Genomic DNA, 22047 nt, shown 5'->3' with positions numbered 1-22047 from the left:
CTGTGGTGTGTGTGTGTGTGTGTGTGTGTGTGTTTTGTTTATTTTTCACCCAGTGCCTCTCATATATGCAGCAAGTTGATATTCCCCAGCTGTGCTTTTTAAGGAAGATGTGGGGTTTCTTTCAAAGCGTAGCTTAGGTGCCAACTCTTCTAATCCTTGAAGTAATTAGCACTTTCTTGATCTTGAAATTGTTTTGTAACACTTTGTTTATGATTTGTATTTAGTTACATACGTGTTTCATTCTTCAATTATAAGGTCCTTGAGGACAGGGATTGTTTAGCGTTTTGGTGGGTTTTTGTTTGTTTGTTTTTGTATCACTAGCTCCAAGTACAGTTTTTGAACATTGCGGATACTTAAAAAAATTTTGTTGACCTGAAATCAATCAACTTAGGGCCCCGAAGATGATAATTTTAAGGAAACTAACTATGAATACAAAAGACTCCTTTAGCATCTGGAAGGTCTTACAAGAAAGCTACAGATAGTAAAGATGTAGCGGGGTTTACAGAGGTGTTGGCCCATCTTCTCTTTTGACCTCAGTAGGAAAATAGTGTTCTTGAATGTTTAAGGAACAGGGTATTCATCCATGTGGCATTACTTTACGGAATACCCTATTATTAGATGAACTGTTAAGTGTTAAGTAATGTGAACTCATAGTGAGTGAGTAGGAACACACAAAAAAGGGCATTTCCTCACTCCTATAATTTCCCCTTTCCTTGTCACAGTCTAGAATTTCAACTCTGACTCTCTGACTTATAGTCCGTATGGTAGCTTGTGCCTTTTTTGTTGACTATGACCTTCCTTCCTCATGTACAAACCTTGATTTTTATTCTTTATTACTTCATTTCATAATTGTGAGTTGAACTTTGGTCATATTTTGGGAGCTGAGTTGAGAAAAAAAAAACATTCATCTTGTTTTCAGCTCATGAGTTTATTATACTAGTAGATTCTTATTCCATTCCTCAGACCATTCCGGTGATCTCTAATGTCCCTTCTAGCTTGAAAATTCTACGTTTTTAAGTGGCTGTTCACGTCATTGACAGCTCTTCAACTCATGGACTCTATGGGGCTAGGACTGGTTCAGACTGCTGGCAATCATAGCATTCAAAATAATATTCATGTAGCTTGAAAACCATAACTCAGGAGCAGATGTTGTAAGTAAACTTTTTAAAAAGTGTGTTGGCGAAAGGACCCACATATATAAAATATTTATAGCAGCTCTTTTTGTGGTGGCAAAGAATTGGAAATTGAGAGGATGCCCATCAATTGGAGAATGGCTGAACAAGTTATGGTATGTGAATGTAATGGAGTACTATAGTGCTACAAGAAATGATGAGCAGGCAGACTTCAGAAAAACCTGGAAAGACTTGTATGATCTGATGCTGAGTGAAGTGAACAGAACCAGGAGAACATTGTACACAGTAACAGCCACGTTGTGCGATGACTAATATTGATAGACTTAACCCTTCTCAGCAATACAAGGATCTAAGACATCTCCAAAGGCTTCATGATGGAAAATGCTGTCCACATCCAAAGAAAGAACTATGGAGTTTGAATGCAGATCAGAGAATACTATTTGCTATTTTTTTCTTCTGTTGTGTTTTGTTTCTTCTTTCTGGTGGTTCCTCCTATTGGTTCTAATTCTTACTTACAATATCACTAATGTGAAAATATGTTTAATAGGAATGTATGTATATATAGCCTACATCAGATTACATGCCATCTTGGGGAGGGAGGGGGAGAAAAATTTAAAACTTAAAAGCTTTTGGAAGTGATTGTTGATAATTCAAAAGAAATTAATTAAAACATTTTTTAAAAAAATGTTGGTGAAAATAGAGAAAGCAATTATATATCCTGATCTGTGAATTTTGAATGTTGTAGAGAAGGGTGAGATGAAATAGGTGCCCTATTTAAGTTGATTTGAAACTGAAACATAAGATTTAGACATAGAATAAAAGAGTATTGAGTAGAGTGTTAAATAAGTTGGTATTTATATTTTTGTAGTGGAATTTTTTTTATTAATTGATTTATTATTTTTAGTTTTCAACATTCACTTCCAGAAGATTTTGAGTTCCAAATTTCTCCCCATCTCTCTCCTCCCCCCCCCACCCCAAGATGGCATACATTCTGAATACTCCTTCCCCCAGTTTGCCCTCCCTTGTCACTCCTCTCTTCTCTTATCCCCTTCCCCTTCTATTTTCTGGTAGGGCAGGATAGATTTCTATAGCCATTTGCCTGTGTATCTTATTTCCCAGTTGTACATAAAAACAATTTTTAACACTCGTTTTAAAGACATCGAGTTCCAAATTCTCTCCCTTCTTCCCTCCCCACCCACCCTCAGTGAAAAGGCAAGCAATTCGATATGGGTTATACATGTGTAGTCATGCAAAACACTTGCATAAAAGTTATGTTGTGAAAGACTAACTATATTTCCCTCCATCCTATCCTGCCCCCATTTATTCTGTTGTGTTCCTGTCCCTTCTCAAAAATGTTTGCTTCTGATCACCCCCTCCCCCAATCTGCCCTCCCTTCTATCATTCCTCCTCTCTTATCCCCTTTCCCTCTATTTTCCTATAGGGTAAGATAGATTTCCATACCCAATTGAGTGTGTATGTTATTCTCTTCTTAAGCCAAATTCCATGAAAGATTCACTCATTCCTTTTCACCTCCCCCCCTTCCCCTCCACTGTAAAAACTTTTTCTTGCCTCTTTTATGTGAGATAATTTCCCCCATTCTGCCTCTCCCTTTCTCCTCCTCCCAGATAATCCTCTCTCACCCATTAATTTTATTTTTTAGATATCATTCCTTCATATTCAACTCACCCTGTGCTTGCTCTCTCTCTCTCTCTCTCTCTCTCTCTCTTCTCTTTCTTTCTTTCTCTCTCTTCATATATATATATATATGTTATATATATATATATTCCTTTCAACTACGCTAATATTGAGAAAGGTCTCATGAGTTACAAATATCTTTCCATCTAGGAATGTAAACAGTTCAACTTTAATAAGTCCCTTATGATTTCTCTTTCCTGTTTACCTTTTCATGCTTCTCTTGAGTCTTATATTTGAAAGTGAAATTTTCTATTCAGCTCTAGTCTTTTCATCAAGAATGCTTGAGGGGCAGCTGGTGGTGCAGTGGATAGAGCACCGGCCCTGAAGTCAGGAGTACTTGCGTTCAAATCCGGCCTCAGACCAAACACTTGACACTTACCAGCTGTGTGACCCTAGGCAAATCACTTAACCCCAATTGCCTTAAAGAAAAGAATGCTTGAAAGTCCTCTATTTCAATGAATTTCCATTTTTTCCCCAAAGGATTATACTCAGTTTTGCTGGGTGGTGATTCTTGGTTTTAATCCTAGCTTTTTTAATGCCTGGAATATTATATTCCAAGCCTTGCAGTCCCTTGATGTAGAAGCTGCTAAATCTTGTGTTATCCTCATTGTGTTTCCACAATACTTGAATTGTTTCTTTCTGCCTGCTTGCAATATTTTCTCCTTGACCTGGGAACTCTGAAATTTGGCTATAATATTCTTAGGAGTTTTCCTATTGGGATCTCTTTCAGGAGGTGATCGGTGGATTCTTTTCATTCCCATTTTACCCTGTGGTTCTAGAATGTGAGGGCAGTTTTCCTTGATAATTTCTTGAAAAATGATGTCTAGGTTCTTTTTTTGATCATGGTTTTCAGGTAGACCAAAAATTTTAAAATTATCTCTCCTGGATCTGTTTTCCAGGTCAGTTGTTTTTCCAGTGAAATACATTGTCTTCTGTTTTGTCATTCTTTTGGTTTTGTTTTATACTTTCTTGATTTCTCATAGAGTTATTAGCTTCCATTTCCTCCATTCTAATTTTTAAGGAATTGTTTTCTTCAGTGAGCTTTTGGACTTCCTTTGCCATTTGGCCAATTCTGCTTTTTAAGGCATTCTTCTCCTCATTGGCCTTTTGGACCCCTTTTGCCATTTGGGTTAGTCTGTTTTTTAAGGTGTTGTTTTCTTCAGGGTTTTTTTTTTGAGTCTGCTTTAGCATGCTGTTGGCTTGTTTTTCATGATTTCCTTGCATCAGTCTCATTTCCCTTTCCAGTTTTTCCTCTACTTATCTTACTTGATTTTCAAAATCCTTTTTGAGCTCTTCCATGGTCTGAGACCAATTAATATTTTTCTTGGAGCCTTTGGATATAGGAGCTTTGACTTTGTTATCTTCTTCTAGTTGATTGTTTTGATCTTCTTTGTAGCCAAAGTAAGATTCTGTAGTCTGAGTTTTTTCTGCTGTTTGCTCGTGTTCCCAGCCAATTACTTGAGTTTTTAACTCTTTATTAAAGTAAGGCTTTGCTTCCAGTGTGCAGGGTGTACTAGCTTCAGGGGTTTTGTTCAGCTGTTTTCAGAGATACTTCTAGGGACTTGTAAATTTTCAGTTCTTCCATGGTGATATGATCAAATGAGAGGTGTTTACTCCTTTCTTGCCTTGGAACTGTGAAGAGGATTTCTTCTTCACCGCACTACAAGCTCTACTTTGCCAGTGCTCCACCTTGCCCATGACCACCATCCAGAACTGTGACCCAGATCCAAGCATTGGCAAAGCAAGAGAATCCTGCCTCAGCACCAGCAAAGAGATCCCTGCAATCCCCTTCTGATCAGCTGTTCAGTACACATACCATCTGTAGGCTAAGAGCTGAGGCAGCAGCCACCTCTGCTACCACCCTGGGGCTGCACCAGGGCTGGGGCCAGACTGACTTCCTCTCTCACCCAGGTCCAACAGACGAATTTTCCTCTTCACCTTTTAAGCTGTCTTTGGCATTTGTGGGTTGAGAAGTCTTGAAAATGCCAGAGTTACCTGTGATTCATTCTCCTGAGGCCTATGCTATCTTTCCCTATGTGGCCCATGCTGAACTGTGCTGCTTTCCCAGCCCAGCACAGTAGACCTTTCTTATCAACCATCCAGGTTGTCTTGGGCTAGAAATTTGTTTCACTCTGTCTTTTTTGTGGGTTCTGCTGCCCTAGAATTTGGTTAGAGCCATTTTTGACAAGTATTTGGAGGGGTTTGGGGGAGAGCTCAAGCAAGTTACTGTGCAATCTTGGTATTCTTTAAGACATATTTTCAAAGAATCTCTCCTATTCAAATTGTTCACAATAAAATCACTATAAAAATGAATAAGTAGAATGTTGAGACACCATCGTGACGTTTTTTGTTTTTTAGAGAACTGTCCCTATAGATTTTGGCTTTGAAGAAGATTCAGAGGGACATGAGTTAATCATTAAAAATCAAAATATAAGTTTTGATAGAATAAAGAATAGTGAAGAAATTGGTAAAGAATGTAAATGGTGAGCCTGATAAATGAATGTTGAGGGAACTTAGATGATTGAACTGCTGTCCCCATTCTGTAAGAATGAGAGGAATTGGGCTTAAACTATAGCCTGAGGGATTTAAAATAAAAATATACTATTGCCTATAAAAATCATATTGCTGACCCACAATCAGTAACCCACATTCTGAAAGTTTTGTTTTCCAGTAGTACTTTTATGCTAATATGGCCACATTCAGCAACCTAGTCCCATTTGTGAATAAGGGGTTTGTAGAACAAATGAAAATTAATTCGCCCTTAGGAGAACTGGACCTTTGACCTTTGTTTCATTGTTTCCATGCAGTAACGAAGCCACAAATTGTTAAGAATTTCATTAGTTATGGGAAAGATTTCTTAAGCATTTAGTCTATTGGATTTTGGAAAGGGGTAAGTTACTGTGGGAGGTTAGGGAACTTTGGGAAGTTTGGATAATAGTTTCTCAGATGTCTAGAGTAATTTATAGATATTCCTCATGCTTCAAAAAAAGTAAGTGTCTGAATACAGATTTGAACTCAGGAAAATGAGTCTTCCTGACTCCAGGCCCAGTACTCTATCCACTGCATCGCCTAGCTGCCCCTATGCGAGAGTAATAGTACCTGTTAAATAATTAACAAGATTTATACTTGCTTATCTATAAAGTATATATTTTAATTCTCTGAAATAAAAGTGATTAATAACAATTACAATAGATAATAATTTATTTTCCTCTCTTAGTATATGTCAATTTTTCCTAATGATATCATTTTGTTATTAATGATAAATTTTAGGAAAGATATTCTAATATAAGTTCCATTATTGCTTACCATGTGATCCTAGGCACGTTACTTAATTTCTTTTTGCCTCGGTTTCTCCTGTTAGTAAAAGTACTATTAATGCTTGTGAGTACTATGAGGAAGCTAATAAAATAATTCACATTTGTTTTATGAATATAAATTCTTTCTGTTATGATTGTGACGGCAGTAACAATAAATTTAAATGATTCTTCTTACACTTCTTATGTAAATACTCATTCCTAGTGTGGTAAAGATTCCTTTCTTACATCCCACGCTGCTCACATATTCAGTATGACTAATGGTGCTTCTTAGTGATCTCATTCACATCTATAACAGTAGACCACCAAAAGAATCATTGACCTGATTCTGAAAATATCACTACATTTACCCCATTATGTCACCCTCTACCAGAAAACTACTTACCATTTCCCAGTGATTTGATTTAAACATGTGGCTACAATCATAAACCTATGGCAAGAATCTATATAACCTATGAACCATATATGTTCTCACTGATTTCCACTGACATAGGGATTAAGGATCTAATTGATAGCTCTTGCAGAGAAAGCATGGAAAGATTAAAATGATTGTTTTATTTTTTTCCTAAATGGGAATGATAGCAGCAGGGGAGGGACGACCAGAGAGCAAAAGCAGCTGGATCAGCAGAGCAAACCCCATTTAGCTTGTGGGAATTGGGGTTATTAATTTTCAGAGAGTGGCAGGAGATGTTAGGTACAATGTGCTGTTCCAAACTCCCAGTAAATACATATTGTTGCTTAATTGATTCTTGGGCAAAATATTGAAGGCAGATCTGCTTAATTCCTGTTTTGTTTCAGTTTTCTCTGCAAAAGGAAAGTAACATTTACACAGAAAATAATGGGATAAAAATGACTAATAGGGAATTGATCCCCAAGGCAAATAAGGAGACACTAAGAGAACTCCTAGATGCCCATGAAGGACTCAGATCTCCTTGGTCAAGAATCTTTGGTCCTGAAAAGAACTGGCAGATTGATTGCTGAGCCGTTTTCTTTGATTTTTGAAGTATTATGGGATACTGGAGGAAAACCAGAAGTTTAGAGAAGGGCAGATGCTACCCAGATTTTCCAAAAATGGAAGAGGAAAACTGTAATGGTCAGAGACTTTGACTGGGAACTTCATCCACTGTGGTGCTAAATACCTGTTGTCTAGAACTAGAAGGTGATAATCCCACAGTACTCTTCCCTGATCAGGCTATATTTTATATATTATGTTAAATTCCAGGCACAGCATTTTATGAAAACATACAGAAGGCAACCAGCATGGTGAAGAGCATCATGATTATATCACATAAAGATTGATTGAAGGAACTGGAGATGGTTAGTTTAGAATTCAGAAGCAAGAGACTATTAATGGAAAAGTTCTAAAAAGGTCTTAGCCTAAGCCTCTGTACCTTCTGTTGTAGTCTGGCTTATGGAAGATATTCTTAGCTATTTATTGTCTGAAAAGAGCTAAATAGGAAAACTGAAGAGGGGTTCATTACTGTTGGTTGAGGTTGACAAAGAATTGTAGCAAACTTCAGAGCTATTGGTTGAGAATGCTGATTGATTGAAGATAGCTGTAGTCTTTCCCTATAAGAGAAATAGATGTTTAAACTTGTAAATGCTGGTATTCACAATGTACATGGAGATAAACAGAGGGATTCTTATTTAAAGTAATGCTTCCAATGGAATCAACCGGCTGCTAAGGACTCATAATGAAACATGCATTCCACCTCCAGGGAGAGAGGTGATGAATCAGTGTAGATTGTGTGTGCTTTCTCTGTCCTTCTCTTTGTTTCTCTGTCTCTATCCCTGTCTATCTGTCTGTCTGTCTCTCCCTCTCTCTCTCTCTCTCTGTGTCTGTTTCTTTCTCTGTCACTCTCTATTTCTGTCTCTATATCTATCTATCCATATCTATATAACATGGCTAATATAGGAATTTGTTTTGCTTGACTCTAAATGTTTGTACTAGGTTTTTTTTAATTTTTCTTGCTTTCTAAATGAATAGGGGAGAGGGAGATGGGAGGGAGAGAATTCGGAAATGAAAATGAAATAAAATTGATTTAAAAAATAGCATACTGTTTCATGACAAGGATATTTATTGAGAATACTGCAAGATGCTATAGATACTTTGAGGAGATGAGAAATACTCAGTGATATGAGGAGTTAAACTAAACACTGCCCATTTTCTGTAAATTATCTGAATGATTAGACTACTTTAAATCCCTGGTGAGATGAAGTTTTTAAAGTGTACTTCAAAATTGATAACTAAGTCTACATCTGATGATGGCATACTTAGCTTGAAACCTTAATGAGCAAAGGAGGTTTGCTTGTGAATAGACTTGAACAAATGATTAACAAAAAAAAAATTATGCATAGAAAAGTATAATCTCCCATATAGTAATGGACCTAGATTAGCTTCTCCACAGGAGTATCACTGTGCGAAATAGAGAACCTTCTCAGGAAGGGACCCATGTCATCCAGTTAAATCTTGGCTTGGTTATGTAGCTGGAATACTATATCACTGGCAAGCAGCTAATGTAGGAAAAGAGGGTTAAGAGATACTGTAGTAAAAAAAATATTTTAACCTCTCATAACAGCCTCCCCATTCTTTAGAAATTGTTTTGGTGGCTGGATAATTGTGAAAAGCTGTTGATTTCTGTCCTGCTTTCCTTAGTAGCACATCTAGCCTGGTCTTTCTCTCTGACCTCTCGTGTGTGTGTGTGTGTGTGTGTGTGTGTGATCTTAAATCAGTATGTAACAAATGGAATTCAATCTTCCCCCTACTCCACCCCTGGAAACCTTTGGTTTTGTTCCACATGACACCATTCTTCTAGGTTTACAGTCTCAGCCTTATCCACCACCTTATATTTATTTTTTATTTATTCTATGTATACTTATATATGTATGTGTTTCTCCAAATAGAATATAAGCTCCTTCAGATTATTGTATGTATATAAATTATATGTGTACTGTATATATAATACACACACACACACACATATATGTATGGGCACATGTTCATAAGAGAGTTGGAAACAAAGAATTGTGTGTGGTCCAAGGTAGAGTATATTGGGAGAATCAGATAGGGAAGGCATCTTAGATTAGGTAGCTTTTGATATGGTATTTGCAGAAACAGTGGGACTTCAACATGGAACAGACTGGGCTTATGCCATTTTTTTTTCTGCCTAGAAATGCTGTCCTTATCCCACCCCTGACTATGTCACATTTTTATCTATTTCATTACTTTAATTCTTAGTTCAAATGCTATCTTAATGATTCCCCTGATCACCAAATCTCTTCTACCAGCACCAACGTCTTGAGGTAGAGATTGGGAGGAGGTCTCTTTTTATACCTCTTTTTTGGGGCTACATTTGTTCTTTGTAATTTCACAATAGTCAAATTTGTTTTTTGGTGGTTGTTTACATTGATATAGTTGTAATCGTCGTGTATATGGTTTTCCTGGCTATGCTTTACTTCCCTTTGCATCAGTTCATATGAGTCTTTCCTTGCTTCTCTGTATTCATCATATTTATTATTTCTTACAGCATAGTAATGTTACATTACATTCATCTACCAGAATTTGCCATTCTCCAAGCAATGGATATCTACTTTGTTTACAAAAAAAAATTTACTCTAAATATGTTGGTGTATATTGAATTTTTTTCTTTTATCAGTGACCTCCTTGGGTTATATGCATAGTACTGGAATTTCAGAGTCAAAGAATATGAACATTTAATCATTTTATTTGCATAATTCTATACTGCTTTCCAAAATAGTTGCATTGATTCACAGCTCCACCAACAGTGAATTAGTGTGCCTGTTTTTCCATGACCATTCATTGTAGACTATTCCCACCTTTTATCATCTTTGCCAATTTGTTGGGTCTGAGATGAATCCTCAGAATTTTTTTATTTGCATTTCTAATATTATTATTAACTTAGAGAATTCTTTCATGTGCAATTAATAGTTGATATGGTATTTGCAGAAACAGTGGGACTTCAACATGGAACAGACTGGGCTTATGCCATTTTTTTTTCTGCCTGAATTCTGAACAATTCTGAAAGGCATTAAATATAAACATAAGAATTATAGTTAGATAATAACTGGTATTTATATGGTACTTAAAAGTTTGCAAAGAATTTTGCACTCATATCATTGTCCTTATTTTATAAATGAAGAAACTGAGGCCCAGAAAGGTCAAGTAACTTGCCCATGGTCATCTAAGATATCTAGTAACTGTCAGAGACAGGATTTGAACACTGATCTTATTGAATACAAGTCTCTATACCACACTGATGTAAAGCTCTTGTATTAAATCAAGTAGTGATTTAATTCTTGCAGGGTATACTGCCAGTGTTAGATAAAATTAGCCTCCAGCTGGTATCTGGATTGTAAAGGATTTACATCACATTATCCTCAGATTTAGCCATATTTTTCTCCCTGTATCTTGGCTTCATTAGAATACTCACTTTTATTTTCTGTTTTGCTAATCTTAAGAATTTTCTTATTTCTTCTGGTATGAAACATCTACCATCTCAAAGCAATGTAGCACATGCTCCAAGCTTGTCCTCCTACCTGCGATCTGAAGAGCAGGTGAGGTCCTCAGAGGGTGACTACTGTCTCTTTCCTTAGGGTTCCAGGGAAAACCAGGAAGCATTGGGTTTTTCTATTGCTATATTTTACAAGCTTATCACTGATGTACTTCCCTCCTTGATTAGCAATTGCTATCAATGAGTTACACTTAATTATCTTTTAGAAAGGGTTATTTTACTAATGTAGGGGCAGCTAGGTAGCACAGTGGATAGAGTGCTGGGCCTGGAATCAGGAAGACTTGAGTTCAAATCCAAGCGTAGACACTTACTAGCTCTGTGACACTTGCCTCAGCTGCCTCATCTGTAAAATGAACTGGAGGAGGAAATGGCAAACCACTCTAGTATCTTTGCCAAGAAAACCCCAAGTGGGATCACAAAGAATCTGATTATGACTGAAATGACTATACAGAAGCATTTTACTAAGGTAGCATAAAAAACAGTTGGTATAAAATATTCCTCCCAACAACAACAACGTTTGTGGCCCATTCTCCTACCAATTATATACAGAATCCAAGGGGAAAGCGGGCTTTAGCTTAGAATGTAGACTAATGGGACCCACTTATTGTTCCTGGAAGTCCTTAAGATATTCTCAGTTGGTGTGGTGTAATTTTCTGTGAACTCCTTACAGAATTCTGAAGATGCTTTTTCTCAGTGTCTCTAGTTTTTTTTTTTCCTTGGTTCCAAGCACACACACTACCTCCAATCAGTGTTATCACTTGCTACAAGATTACTGATGAGAAGTCTGAATCTTCCATCTCTCCAAAGTTTAAAGGGGTGGGGGAGAAGATAGAGGCATTCTGTTCTCTACTCCTGAGTGATTTTTCTTCAGGGGTTTATCTGGGACCGCTTCTACTACTTGCTGAGCAGACGTTGACAGATATGAACTAACTTACTGCCTTTACATGAACCTCACAGAATTTGACCGAATTTCCTTAAACAATCTAGATATATTTTCTGTCTCACCTAGTTGAAATCCCTTTCACTGATTGTTTATTCAGATTGAGTTGCTCTCACTTGGTAGTCAACCCACACCCCTACAGGAAACATAAGCAATGGAAAAGAGAAAAAGATGCTTTCTGACCTCACCTTCTGAGATGAGAAGATAGCTTGGTTTCCATGACTATTCTAGCATCAATAACTTGTTAAGAATACTAAAAATGCTGCAGTTTGATGGTGGTTTAAGGCTACAGGAATCTGTTCAAAGAGATTTGAAATGAATCCAACCATTCATTTCAAGTCTGAGTAAGTAGATATGCTACTGTATTTTCGTTTAATTCTAACTACATGTAGCATGCATTAAAATGAGCAGTATTTTCTTATTTTATGAAAACAACTACACCAGAATCCAGTAGCTTCAGGAATATAGAAATCCGTTAGCGTGACTTTTCTTTTTATTTCTTTTCTATTTTGAAAAACAAGAACAGAATGTGTTGAAGTTATTTAGTTCACTTATAAGTAACTTGGACTAAGTCCTTTCTTGTTAGATTATCTGGCTCAGTTCACTTGGTGTCACTAATAACTTCAGTATTCCATACCCAGATTTAAGTTTGATCTCGTTCACTTCAAAAACAATCTCTTTATGTTTTATTAAATAAAACAGGTAGTCCTATCTATCCCAATGTTCTCTTTTCTACTTTATTGCCACTTGGTTAGCTAACTTGCCCAGTTTTCATGAATCCTTTATTTTATCATTGGAACGTCCATTGTCTCTTGAGACCCATCTAATCTGTTTTAAGTAAGGTCCTGGGAAAGAAGTTTAACTAACAGAGTGGCTTAGGTTCTAAAATGTTGTAAAACTTGGGATCATAGGGTTTAGACCTGTTAGGAAACTTAGGGATTGTATAGGGTCCCTCCCCCCATTTTACTAATGAGGAAACCTCGGCCCAAAGAGAACGATTGGGAAGTGTGGAGCTTACAATTTAAAAAATGCGAATAAGTAAGATTTTAGAGAGTATTCTCTTATTTTTAGCACATTTCACATCAGGAATTTTGAATGTATCCCTCACCATTAAAACATGGAAACAGCAGCCAGAAAAAAAAGAAAGAAAAATAAACTAAAATTACTGAAACCAGACAAAAAATTTTTTCCATGTACTCCCTGCTGATTATGGCCCTCTGCTCCCTTTCCCTTCCCCTCAAATTGTTATATTTAATTATAAAGCAGGTTAAGGCAGATGCTTCCGCCAAGACTTGATTTGTTAATTTTGCCTAACACATTCACAGTGAATATCAAGGGTGGGAAAACATGGTGGGGAAAAAACATAATGGGCAAGGGAAGGAACCCTTCAAAAGAAACTGAGGAAAGTTGGTGAAAAGAGAAAGTAAGGGGTGGGGCAAAAGCAACTACAGCTGATGCTAGTAATCAGCAGCTTACAGAGAGTTTAATACACAGTGTGTGATGCACTTTGTCAACCAGTTATATTCCTGAAATGACAAGATGACCAGTCAATCAAGAAGCATTTATGAAGGACTTCCTTTGGTTGAGGCACTGGGCTAGGTGTTCGGTATCCAAAGCCAAAAATGAAAGTCGCTTCTCTAGGAGTATCTAGGGAAATGTGCATATGTGTAAGTATATACAAAAGAAATAAAAAGTGATTTTTTTTTATGAGGGGGAGAGTCTAGAATTGGGGGATGGGATAAATGGGGGGACAGAGTGGAAATCAAAAAAGGCCTTGTTTAGAGAATGACACTTGAAATGACCTTTGATGGAAACTAGGGATTTTAATAGGTAGAAATAAGGGAGAGAATTTTCCAAGCATGGGATTCTGCCTCTATGCAAAAGCATGGATGCAGAAGTTGGGCATTCTTGCACAAAGAGCAGTAAGAAGACCAGACTGGCCAGAACAAAGAGTATGTAAAGGGAGTAAGGCACAGAAAGGTAGGTTGGAGGTGAATTGTGAAAGTCTAAATGCCAAAAGAAAAGTTTATGTTAGATCCTAAAGATCATAGGCAGCCATGGGAGCTTATTGAGCAGGGTAGCAGAATACTCAAATCTGTATTTTAGAGCTGATACTTTGGCAGCTCTATAGAGGATAAGATAGATTGGAGAAATGAGTTAGGAGACTAGTGCAGTAGATCAGGTGATGGATAATGAAGCCTGAATAGGGGGCTGTCAGTATGGATTGGAAATAAGAGGGATATGTGAGCTGTGTTGTGGAGATAGAATTGATAAGACTTAAAAACTGATTGGAAATATAGGGTGAAGGAGAGTATTGAGTCAAGGATAACTCTTAGATTGTGAACATGGTTGTCTGCTGGTACCCTTTGCAGAAACAGGAAAGTACAAAAGAAGGATGAGTTTGGGGGAGAAGCTAATGTCTTGTTTTAGATATGTTGTATTTGAAATGCCTTTGGTAATCTAGTTTGAAATGTCCAGTGAGCAGGTGGAGATGTATAACTACAAGTCAGTAGCAGCACCAAGGTTAGAAATAAAGATCTGGAAGTCATCTGTATAGAATCGTTGGGAGCTGGTGAGTTGGGATATAGATGATGTTCTACCAAAAGAGATTGAGAAAGGGAGGTTGGATAGGTAGGAGAAGCAAGAGAGTAGTGTCATGAAAAACTAAAATTAACCTTAAGGAGAATACACCCAAGAGGAAAAAGTCAACAAAGAGGCAGCAAAGAGGTCAAGAAATTTGAGGCTTGAGACAATGGCCATTGAATTTGGCAACTGAGATTCCAGATTATTTCAGAGAGAGCAATTTCAGTTGAGTAATGAGACTGAGAACTAGACTGCAAAAATTTGAGGATTGAGGGGAGAAGTGAAGGCATATAGAGATTTTAGATAGATAGCTATGTGTGAGATATATATGTATATATACACACATATATACATATCTATAAATATATAAGTTATAGAAAGAAAAATAGGGTATTTTTAGAATTTGGCTGGGAGAATGAGGAGAGACAAAGGACACCAGCTTGAAGGGATGGTAGGGTCTAATGAGGATTTTCTTTTTTTCTTCTTTTTCAGAGTAGGAAAGACCTGAAGGTGTTTGTAGATAACAGAGGTAGGCCGAAGAAATGGAAAGATTAAAATTTAGAGAGAGATGGTCGATGATTGTAGGAGCAGTTGGACAGAAGAGATGAGGAGAAAGTATGAGACAGACTGAAGGGTGCACGTGGATGAGAAAGGCCACATATTTATCAGTGTCTGGACTCAAGGAACAGAAATTTCAAGGGATATTGAAATACAGAGAAGGGAGTTAATGGGAACAACCCCTATGTTTTCAGTAAAGCATGAGGGAAAATCCTTTGCTGAAAGGGTTTGGGAGGGTTGGTGTGAGAGATTTGAAGAGAGAAGGGTTGGTACAACCATGTGGAGAGGATAAAAGAGAATCAATTAGGAATGAATAAAAGAAAATCCTTGTAGTGAAAATCCAGTTGAAATTTATAGTGGACCCAAATAGCATCGTTGTGTACATTTCTTCATGACAGTTCAGCAGCATGTGAGTAGGAGCTAAGAATGTAGAGGTAGGAGAAGTCCAAGATTGGAGTTTGATGGCAACTGGGCAAGTGGGCAAGGGATGCAAGAGTAGGGAATGGTGGAATGTTGAGCTTTTTAATTATGCAGGCTTCAAAGGGGAAGAAGATAAAGACTAATCAGTGGTAATGGCCTAGGAGAATATACAGTGATACAGAGCCTAGATGGTCACAGTGGGAATCAAAAATAAAAAGAAAGAAAATTATCTTATTTTAATAGGATTATAAGTTTTGAAATCTTAATATTTTGAAAAAAATGTATGCAACCTCAGTGGATTATGTCCAAGTGATAGTTTTTCTTGATATTTAATTGAAATAATATGCAAATACATGAAAGATCTCTGATTTATTCAGTTTAGGAAACTTGTCTTCATCAGTGCAAATCAACACTCTATCTGTGACTTAGCAGTGAGCTCTAGAGAGTTGCCTGAGTCACATATGGGTTAAAAGACTTACCCGAGAACAGTCTGCTAAAAACTGTCAGAGGTCAAATTTGGATCCAGGTCTTCCCGACTTCACCCCTAACAGCTCTCTAGCCAATGTGCTATACTACTGTTTAATAAAAATAATGAGTAACATTTTTGTAAGTTAATTTTTTCTTCAATGAATGACTTTTACTTAATTAGTAGGGATAATAATTTCTTATGATATAGTAATTATTAAACACCTAAAAATGGCAAAACATAACTTTAACAGTGTTTTTATTTGAAAATATGTCACATTTTCCAAAAATAGGGACGCGGTATGGCAGTTTAATGCCATAATATGTAAAACAATTTCTGTTTAAATTAATAATAATATTAAGTTTAAATGGTAGTAAAGTCAATTACTTGACCTAAAATAACGATAAGATCTTTGTCATACATCTTTCTAGAACAATTTTAGTCATTTTCCCCACCTTCCTTCCATGTTCTCTTCTGGTGTCTTTGTCTACTGACCTATGAGTAATTTCTTCTTGAGTAAGAATCATGTTCCTAATCACAAATGTGCTCTTCCATGGCATATGTAATCATGAAAAAATAAATCCTGATAAAAATACAAGTGAATTTTTCAAGCATTAGCCAGCATGTACTAGGAAGACAGATAGAACATGATGGTTAGGTAGAGCATGCTTAGCAATTAAGAAATTTTGCCAGGTATATGTGGAGTAAGATCATTTTCATTCACTCTAAATTATGCCTATGAAGATGCTATTATCTAATTGCATAATTTGTCCACTTAATTTAGATTTTCATTTCTATATCCAAGGCTTTGCTTTTTATTTTTCGTGTTGTACTTTCCTTAACTTAGCTTTCTTTCTCCTTATTTAAATACATAATTATAGCACCTTTGCTATTTATGACTATATCATATGTAATAAAATAATACATGAAATATATTATCACATATGATAAAAGTAAATAATAGCACTATATTTGGCAGCATGATGTAGTGTGGGAAAAAATACTAGATTTGGAGTAAAAAGCAATGGGATATGATCCTCTGTTTGATACTGGCTATCTGTGTGGCCTTGGACACGTTATACTTAGATACTCAGGCTCTCATTTTCTCATCTGCACATCAAGGCGATTGAATTTCGTGCTCAGTAAGGTCTTTTCCAGCTCTTATATTCCATACCCTTTTGAATCACCATGAAAGTTAATGTAAAAGTTGCCAGAAGAGAACTACTTTTCTCATCTTGATCAACCAATAAGCATTTATTAAATACTTACTACATGTAGATGGGAGAGCTAAGTGGGTACAATGTCTGCCCTCAAATCAGGAAGACTCTTCTTTCTGAGTTCAAATCTGGCCTCAGATGCTTACTGGCTGTGTGACACTGAGCAAGTCACTTAACCCCGTTTGCCTGAGTTTCCTCATCTGTAAAATGAGCTGGAGAACAAAAAATGGCAAAGCACTCCAGTATTTTTGCCAAGAAAACCCCAAATGGGGTTACTAAGAGTCAGATATGGCTGAAAAATGACTGAAAATGAACATGTAGATACTGTAATATATGCTGAGGATGCATAATCAATGAATTTTTTCCTGTTCATTCCCTTGGCTATAGCATATTCATTTATAAAATGCTGTTGGACAATCTAGTAAAGATATTGAATGCAATTTCGAAGAAGACATCAAACGGTCTTCCCCTGAAATTGCTTGCTATGTTTGGTAGAATTCCAGGATTTTAAAAATAGGTTGAGTAATAAGAAGTACAGCTGAGTCAGAAGTAGAAGGCATATGAAACCTGATTTTAAAAACCCCACATATTTTGACCCTTGCATAGTACTTACTTTGTTTTCCCAGATACATGTTAATATTTTTCAAGATGTCCCTCTTCTCCAGGCAGCTAAGTAGCGCAGTGGTTAAGAGCTGTGGCCCTGAAGTCAGGAAGACCTGAGTTTGAATGCAACCGCGGATACTTGCTAACTTTGTGACCCTGGGGAAGTGTATTCAACCTCTATTTGCCTTAGTTTCCTCAGCTTTCACATGGGAATAACAACAACAACAACAACAACAACATCTATATTGCAGGGTTGTTGTGAGAATCAAGTGAGAGAGTATTTGTAAAAAGCACTTGGCACACACTGTGCCTGGCACATAATAGGTACTATATAAATTCTTAATCTCTTCCCTCTTTGCAATATTATTATAGAAATTAATAAAAACTCCTTTTAGACAGTCTTTTCAAAATTTTAGTCTCCAGCTGTTTGCCATTTTCTTATGATCTCTCACATGTTTAACATATTTAGGAAAAATAATTTTATTATGAATAATAATTATAATAGTTTGATGTCCAGACGTATGGTAATGAGATTTCTGAATTTAGACTTGTTTTTGGAGGGAAGGCTCATGCCCAGTTTGGGGGCCCATCCTTAGCAGTTTATGAAGAAATTGCCAGGATTTGTTTTCTGCTGGCATAGCCTCCCAAAATCTAGTCACCTCTGTACCATGACATCATCCTGAGGCATTGAAGCATTTTGTCGCTTGTTGTCGACCTTTCTGAAATTACTGTTAAAGTCACTGCACCTGAGATTGGTAGTGTCAAAGTCATTTGTAAGAGAAAGTAAAACATATTTCTTTAAGTGGAATTGATGTGTATTTATTTAAGAACAAATTTTTATTTTCTACATTTAAAAAAATAGCCTCCTAGATCATAAAAAATACACAAATACTACATTTTGGCCTTAGTAACTCCCATGGAAACTCAGATATTTTCTCTCCTTAAAACATAATATTTATAAAATTATATTAATGTATACAAAACAATTTGAATAATTTATGTGGTTTTGAAATTTATAATAAATAACATAAACACAAACTATATTTAATTTTACTTAAAATTTGTAAACATTAATTTTGCATAAATTAAATTTATAAATGATTTAATTATATAATTTTAACCTTAAAATCTGCACTGAGACTTTTTGGGCACACTGTATATTAATTCAATATAATTATGTATTAGTTTGAAGCATAAAATCTACTTTAAGGCTTCCAGTACACCTTGTATAATTTAAAATAAGAGTAATATACTATGACCTTATCAAAATACCTTCCCCTTAAAAAACTTTTATGAAATAGACCCAACCATTAAGTCGATTTAAAATTCTACAACTGAGGGCAAATAATTTTAAGTAGCAGTTTTTCCTCTAAATTTATGGTTTGAAACAGTTTGATCATTCAAAAAAAAAATTAAGGATCAGCTTGTACCTTGTCAAAAATTCACAACTAATTGAAATTTAAACTCGATTTGAAAGGATTGGCTATCCATGTACTAAAATTAGAATGGTGTGATAGTAACATGGCCTCTGCACACAAACTTATGAGGCTTTCAATATTTTTTGGCACTGAATTTGGAGCCAGATAATTTGAGTTTGAATCCTTCCTCTGCCACCTCATAACCATGTGACCTTGGGCATGGTCCAAGACAAGATTTCTTGGTCTTAGATGTCTCTTTCAGTTCTAAACCTGTGATCGTAAAGGTTCTCCTCCCCACTTCCCTTTCTACCACCACCTGTTTTCCTGTGTTTCTGAACTTCCTGATTGTGGACTGAACTTAAGACCATAACAATGATGGCTTTGTTACCTTTCCAAAGCATTAGGAAGGACAAAGTATCAGTAGAAAACATTTCCTCTAATCATCTCTTTCTGAACTTTTTGGACCAGGGAGATTTGTATTAGCTTTAGATAAGCACAGCACTGAAAGAGTGAGCTCTGTTGTTTGAGTTGAAGTGACAGCCTGTGGTTACTTCAAGCAGGAGACTGTGTAGTCTTTTAAGTATTACAGATCAATTTACAGACACTTTTATGGGCAGCAACTGCTTGCTAGATTTGGAAGTCATTTTCAAGCAACTGTTTACCTAGGCAAAGCCATCTTGATTGCATTGCTTTTGAAGACTGAAATTGGAAAACATAACATGTTGTTTTAGTCCTGGGGATTCCTGATAGAGAGAATGTGAATTTTCCCGTGGAAAATTAAATTTGCACGTGAAGTTTTAACTATAACTATTACGATTTTCCTCATCCCCTTTTTTTCTTTTAGCCACTTAGTGTGCTAAGTATATATTTTTCTCTCATTTCCACAAAGGCAGAAATTGATGAAAGAGTTAACTTTGTTTGTGGGGAAAGCTTCTGCCAGATTTCCATAGCAATAAAATCGATACAATTGTTAGACTAAGGTATAGTGAATATAATGGGTAATGTATCTCTTGACTGTAGTCTTCTTTTGTGTGAGTGTGCAAAACCACTATCTAGTAGGCTATCATTGTGTAAAAAATCAATGGACACATTAGAGAAACAAAAAGTTCAAGTACTGTTCTAAGCTTTTCTTTTTCTGAGGGTGGTGCTGACATATTTCAAAGTGTCTAACAATTAAAATGCTTAAAATGTTTCAGTCTCCAGATTCTCTGGTTCTTTGCTTGTGTGCACCTCCCAGGCTGTTTCCTCAGATAGCAACACAAACACTGGCTGACCACCAACAACACATTCTTTGAGGACCTCCACTGGCATCTGGGAAAGTGAACTTGGTGTTCTGACTGTGGTAACCTGCAGAAAGCATGTGTCGTCTACAGTTGAACTGCTTAGCTTTCTTTTAAAGCATGCATGTCCAAATGATATTCTTTTCAGGTGTTTTTACAAGTGAGAAAATCTTAGAAAATGCAGAATTGCAAAATACAATAGACCAAGTGACAGTTATATATATATAGATATATATATATCTATATATATATCAGATTATCAGTTTTCAAATATAATCCAACACTTAGTGCTGAAGCACTATAATTTCTTCTTAAAGTTGCGCATTAACTCTCTGGAGCTACTTTCCCAGCTCTGACAAGCTGGCAAGTTGAGTCCTCGGAGCTAGACAGTTATATCTCTTCGTGTAGTCTAGGAGTACCCCTGAGAAGTTGGGAGTTATATAGGAAATATATATGAAATAGGCGAGTAACTAATGGGTCAGGAAGATTCAAAATCATCCTTCTGCATAGGTCAAAATCTTATTCATTCCTGCTTTACTTTTTACTTGATGTTTGCTATTGAAATTACCAGGTCATAGGAAAAGAGTCTCATTTTGTTTTATATTTACCTTTAAAATTGCTTTGAAGGCTTTTGGAGATAGAAGTGATAGAAGATCAGCCCATAAAATGAATTTATTGTATGCTTTTTATGCTGTATTGAGGCTCTGTGGAATACTAATATTTTGTTCAACAGCATTTGTTCTCCTCTATGTAGAATTCTAAACTCTTTTCAAATATGTTCCAAGTGTGAATCTCAAATGTTCCAGCTGGATTTTAGGTACATTGAAATTCTAAATATATATGCAGTATGGGCCCTCTTTCCAACTTATAATTGGCAAGTTCCCATAGGAAAAAATCATTATTGCTACTATAAAAGCACTTCTTATCTGTCACATTTGGGAAATGAAAGTTTTGTAAAGGTCACAATAAAGTATGCCCCCAATTATGCTGACGACTTGTGCATCACAAATGGTTTAATAGCTTGGAACATATCTCAGTTTTTCGTACAATATAAAAGGGGGGAAACTATTAACTGAATAACATTTTATTTCACAATTTTGAGAGAGATTAAAAAACACTTTAAAAAGCTATGATTGATCATTTTGTAGTCTATACACATTCTCACTTAGTGATTTGGATCTATTTAAATTAAGTAAGCCTACAAGTATATTAGTTCACCTTTATTAATTTGTCAAGGTTAATATCTGCATAATGAGTTCAAGATAATTAAAGATTCTTTGGCATCCATCTGTTAATGTTTACACAGGATGGTGAGTTTTGTAACTGAGACTTTGCTGCAGGTTGGCTCCTTTCTAAAGAGATTTCTTTGTTATGGATGATAATAATGAAAAAAAAATCCATTAAGAACAGAACAAAACATACCACTGTTGCCTTAGGCAACTTCAGAATTCCTTTTCTTAAACTTTCAGCACACAGTGGCATAGTAGAAGGATCAGATGACACACCTATAAAGAATACATAGCTTGTGTCTTGACAGCAAGTGAGAATGGTATGATATTGACTAAGACAGATGACCTGATATTTTTACTTGGTTTCAGGAGGCTGTTTTGAAGGACAATCTGTATAAATAATACTATTGATATCTGTTCTATTCCCTCTATAAAAGGGGACTGTTTCTGAGACCATATGATATTTCACATCCTCTTTTACATACCAGTGAATTTAAATTGGGAGATTACGTGGATTCCTACCATTTAAGTCAATGCAATTCAGCAAACATTTATTAAGTACCTATTATATATAAGAAATTTGATTAGGAAATAAAGATACAAAGTTAAAAACTGACAGTCTGTCTTCCAGAATGAGCTTATGGTTTCTGGGAGGGATA

At 36.1% G+C, this 22047-nt stretch overlaps 1 protein-coding gene across 6 annotated transcripts in view; it reads left to right on the top strand.

The window, feature by feature from the left end:
• PLCB4 (phospholipase C beta 4) overlaps window positions 1–22047 on the top strand; it is a 461946-nt gene that overhangs the window by 33688 nt on the left and 406211 nt on the right. The window lies entirely within an intron of this gene.

Source organism: Phascolarctos cinereus, unplaced genomic scaffold (assembly GCF_003287225.1).
Source record: "Phascolarctos cinereus isolate Bilbo 61053 unplaced genomic scaffold, phaCin_HiC Scaffold_2;HRSCAF=192, whole genome shotgun sequence".
Classification (NCBI taxonomy): Eukaryota; Metazoa; Chordata; class Mammalia; order Diprotodontia; family Phascolarctidae; genus Phascolarctos; species Phascolarctos cinereus.
Note: the sequence above shows the minus strand (reverse complement) of the source record. Positions and strands in the feature narration are given on the sequence as shown.